The sequence below is a fragment of the Symsagittifera roscoffensis genome, chromosome 3 (assembly GCF_963678635.1).
Source record: "Symsagittifera roscoffensis chromosome 3, txSymRosc1.1, whole genome shotgun sequence".
NCBI lineage: Eukaryota > Metazoa > Xenacoelomorpha > Acoela > Convolutidae > Symsagittifera > Symsagittifera roscoffensis.
In genome coordinates, this window is record NC_087064.1 from 30,523,448 (window position 1) to 30,528,638 (window position 5,191).

The 5,191-nt window shown below is 33.9% G+C and overlaps 1 long non-coding RNA gene across 1 annotated transcript; it reads right to left on the minus strand.

Annotated features, from left to right (window-relative positions):
• Positions 1 to 3,839: 3,839 nt before the first annotated feature.
• LOC134842318 (uncharacterized) lies at positions 3,840 to 4,644 on the minus strand. The gene is made up of 2 exons (XR_010162489.1): positions 4,562 to 4,644; positions 3,840 to 4,126 (listed from the first exon to the last, which is right to left on the minus strand). It is a non-coding gene; the product is annotated as an uncharacterized LOC134842318 (long non-coding RNA).
• Between the last annotated feature and the right edge of the window lie 547 nt (positions 4,645 to 5,191).

Sequence of the window (5,191 nt, forward strand, 5' to 3'; positions counted from 1 at the left end):
TCTTTTACCTTTTCTACGCAAAATTAGGTACCGCAAATAAGCATCGGACTAAGTTCAGTTATGTATCATATTAAAAATTTTTAGTCGTAATTTAAAAAGCTCTCAAAACTTTTTTTAATGTTGAGAGAAACCGGTGCAAAATTTTTGAGTTTTCGTCTATCTTTGAGGAGTGAGCAGGCTTACATTAGCTTAATGAAAGCATTGAAAAATTAATTTCATTCAAGTCAAGTTAGTTTTAAGCTCTTTATTAGGTATCAAAAAGATCAAAAATTCCAGAGAAAAAACTTGGAACATTTCAAAAAAAACTTGCTGGAAATTTAATTTTTTTTCACATTCTTTTTTCGTTTTTCTAGAGATTTTTTCAAAAAGTTTTTTCAATTTGCCCGTTTCACCATGACTGTTAAAGATGGCTAACTTTCATTTTTGCGTTCAGATCGTTTTATCAGACTACGCAGAAAAAAAGAAGACAAATTTGAAAAAAAATTTTCGTAGTTTTTGAGAGTATGGTCGGAACATTGTGCAACTGCACTGTAACCGGCTATCATTGTTCTTCTTTTCTTTTTGTTTTCTACGCGAAACCAGGTACCACAAAATAATCATTGAAAAAAGTCGAGTCATAAATCACATTAACAACCTTTCAGTTGTGATTCGAACGTTAAAAAAGAATATTTTAGCGCCTTCTTGGGAATGGAACAAGAACCAAACAAAAAATTCTAAAGAACTGTTTCTAAATATTTTGATTTTTTGTTGATTTTATAAATTTTAACTTATTTTTTGTTGAACGTCACGATTTTTTTAATTCTCAAACACTATAGGTTTTCCTTTTATCACACCAAAAATAAAAAACAACGATCGAAAATTGTATTTTCTTAAAGTTAGATCGAAGCATTCTGCGCCACTTGCACAACAAACCGCTACCCTTGTTCTTCTTTATCATCAAATAGTTTTTTGCAGCAAAAAAACTGCAAGAGATAGTAAACGTTGAGACCTGTTTTGGCACTGAACAGTTAGATTCAGAATAAAGGCTGAAAGGAGGTAATTGCAATCAAATTACAGCTGCAAGGAATCACGACTAAATTAAAAGATTTAAGAGCTAGCACACTCAATCAACTATGATCTCGCTCTGAAGAAGCTGCATTTGAGTGAAAAAGTATCCTGATCTTGATTTTAACTAAAAGATAGATAATAATAAAAAACGGAATATCAAAATTACATTAGGATGCAGTAGATTTAGGGGGGGTACTATTTTAGGATTTGGATGTTTGGTTGACCCACCCTAAAACTATCTGAAGGGGCTAAATTATACTTTGAGGGAGTGTGCTTCGTAAAATCGCAATTTTTCGGGCCAAATTTTCCAAAAAAAGGCCTGAAAACCTAAAAAAGGTAGACAGAAGTTTCAATTTCTTTTAAAATCTGCTCCTAGAGGAAATCTCAGATCCGCTAGTGGCCCCTGTAAGGGTGGCTATGTTTCTTCCCCAACCTTATCTGCCTGTTTCAGACACAAAATAAAATTTAGTTTTTATTTCACGGAATTATTTTAAGTTTACGCCAAATCGAGTTTGAAATTCAACACAGAAATGATGCTGAATTTCGCACCACTTGGGATACAAGAGAAGAAAGCCGCTAAGTAGAAAAAAGTCGCAGTGTCGGTAAACCTAGTTCGATCAAAATGTCTAAGTCTAATTTTGAAACGGACAACGGAATAGAAAATTAGCTTCGAAAGATAACCATGTTTCGTAAAAAGGAAAAAAACGCCCAATTGTCATGAAAAATTAATTTGAATTATAATTTGCATTAAGATTTTTCTATTTTGTGCAATCCAGAGATGATTACAAAAATTAAGTTTCCCGAATAACAACCCAAAACTAGGTCACTAATTTCGAGAACTAAGAACAATTTTTTTTACACAGAGGCGAAGCGGAGCTTCGCAGCTTTTGCGATACAACGAACGGGAACGTTGTACTGCAAGATGGAAATAACCAAGTAGAAAAAAACTTGCAAAAACTGGAAGTACGAAATACTCAATCACAGAAAAACAGACGAGAAACACACAGTAAAGCTTTAAAAAAGTGTCGACTTATTCAACAACACGTGGTTAGACGCCAATCAATTCGAACACAAAACTACCTAAATAGAGGGTTGTCATTAAAAACTCATGTTTGGAAATACAAAAAATTCAATCTCAAAAAAACATACGAAAGCACAACTAATAGCATAAAAAAGCTTTTAGTATTTTCTGAGCGTTCATTGAGCCAGCAACACGAGGTTAGACGCCAATTGATCCGAAAGCAGAACTACCAAAAGAAATTGTTGTCATAAAAAATTCAAAATATTTTTGGAAATGCGAAAAATTAAATCTCAGAAAAACAGACTAAAAACACAACCACTAGCATTAAGCAAGCGTTTAGTATTTTCCGAGCGTCCACTAAGCCATCAACACGTAGTTAGAAGCCAATTGATTCGAAAACAAAAATACCAAAGTAAATGGATGTCATAAAAATCAACAACTTATTTGGAAATACGAAAACCCAATCTGAGAAAAACGGACGAGAAACACCAACACTAACATTAAGCATGTTTTTAGCTTTTTTCAAGCGTTCCTTAAGCCATCAACACGTGGTTAGATACCAATAAAACCGAAAACATTATGTCAAAACAATTGTTATCAAAAAAAATTTGAGAAATTAAAAAGATAAGTTTACTAAACCGACAAAAACAAGATCCCATAATACCTAGGCCTCAAACAACATCGAAGCGAAAAAAAAAACAAGAAAAAGTCTATATTCTGATTTGATAACGCTTGCTAATCGCAAGCGTAATAATTCAACAAGATAACTCCGCTCATTAAGGCAACACTTCATGAAAATCTCACCACAATTTGTTCAAGTGCCAAAAACTGGTTCGCAGACCATACTTTAACTTTACACTGAGTTTTTCGAAAATAACTAGAACTGATAAATCATAGAACAAAAAAAATTGCATGAAAGGCACAAATACTCAAAAATGTCTTATTTTATATAGTTAGTTTTCTGTTCTCATTGAAGTAATTGAACTATTGTTGGAAAATTTTATCAAGCAAAATTATCCATTCAGATGGCGGAATGGACTGCTGGTGCCAACGTTTTTCGATCAAGATGGCGGAATGGACTGCTGGTGCCGACGCCTTCCGATCAAAAAATCAATTTTTAAGCACTACTCGCGTGCACATTGGAGCAACTAAAGCGCTTCAATTATCTGAGAGGCCAATCAAAACGAGGCTAACATCATTGAATTACTTGCAGGTACAAATCATTAGACATCTAAAAATAAATCAAATTCAACTAAACTATGGATCAAGTTTCTGTTCCAGCTACACCAAAACAGGTCCCAATTCTCCTTTTCTCCTCAGCAGATTGCTTGCATACTTTGCACTTGTGGAAATTCGTAGCATATGGGGTATTTGGAAATACGAAAACCCAATCTGAGAAAAACGGACGAGAAACACCAACACTAACATTAAGCAAGTTTTTAGCTTTTTTCAAGCGTTCCTTAAGCCATCAACACGTGGTTAGATACCAATAAAACCGAAAACATTATGTCAAAACAATTGTTATCAAAAAAATTTTGAGAAATTAAAAAGAAGTAATTGAAGTAATTGAACTATTGTTGGAAAATTTTATCAAGCAAAATTATCCATTCAGATGGCGGAATGGACTGCTGGTGCCAACGTTTTTCGATCAAGATGGCGGAATGGACTGCTGGTGCCGACGCCTTCCGATCAAAAAATCAATTTTTAAGCACTACTCGCGTGCACATTGGAGCAACTAAAGCGCTTCAATTATCTGAGAGGCCAATCAAAACGAGGCTAACATCATTGAATTACTTGCAGGTACAAATCATTAGACATCTAAAAATAAATCAAATTCAACTAAACTATGGATCAAGTTTCTGTTCCAGCTACACCAAAACAGGTCCCAATTCTCCTTTTCTCCTCAGCATCTTTCTGTCATCTTACGTGAACAACATCATCCGCTAGACTTTTTCACTAGTGTTCCTTTTTCTTTTCAGACTGAACTTTGTTTATAGTTTGAAGTGTCTAGGATTTTCTTTCCACACAAAGCACATATTCCTAGTTTATAAGCACAACCTGGAATATACCAAAACAATTTGTAACACATGAGTTTATGCCACTTGATTGATATAATTTCTTTGCTATCATTGAGCAAATGAAAAGATAAGAAGATGAAAGCGTGAAACTGCTAAGAAACAAGGAAATAAAAATTCCACTATTTTTTTAATTTCCTCGTTTCGTAGAATAAATGCCATCGCAATAAATCCAACTTTATCCGGTAGACATCAAGACACTGTCAATTTGTTGAATAGAAAAGAAACTCTGTGCCACAAGTTGTTTTTCGTTTTGTTAAGGGTGTTGAAATTCTTAATTTACGTCGGGTTACATTGCATTACTGGGGCATGGCATCACATGTAAGAAGACTTAATCAAAACTGTAATAATAAAATTTAGATGCAAGCAAAATTTAATTGAAATGTGCTGAAAGCAACGTAATTTAAAGCTTACTTACATTGGCAATAATGCGCTCCTGCTTGATGTAGAGATTGCTTGCATACTTGGCACTTGTGGAAATTCGTAGCATATGGGGTGTATCTAAACAAAGGCAGCCAATGTAAACTAAGTAGATGAGATCTTACAAAAAACGCGATTTATTGAAATATGAAAATTGTAGAAGTTGCTGCACAACAGTCGGATCACAGTGAATATCATACTTTGAGAGATGCTTCTAAAACCGAATCAGGGCTATAAAGGGCTTCTTATATGTTAGACCAGTGACTCTGTCTGCTTTAGTTTTTTAAGGTTTAGGATGTGACCAAAGCAAGTGAGGTCTTCGGAAAATGCGCGGCTCGAAGAATGGAACAACTGATTTAGGATAAATTACTCTCTCGTTTTAGAACAGTGACTAAAGTGATAGGTACGTGTGTTTTAGCTCTTTTTTATATTATTTTTGTTTTAGATGATTAAATAAAATTGACATCTCCTTTCGATTATGACATATAAATTTGACTATAATTTTTCAAATTTGGTAACTTGGCATTCAATATTAGCAGCTTTAACATAAGGGTCAGTTTACATTTAGCTAATTTGGTATAGTGACATTAATTTAGGTTATGTTTTTTAGTTGCACTGCGTACAACGA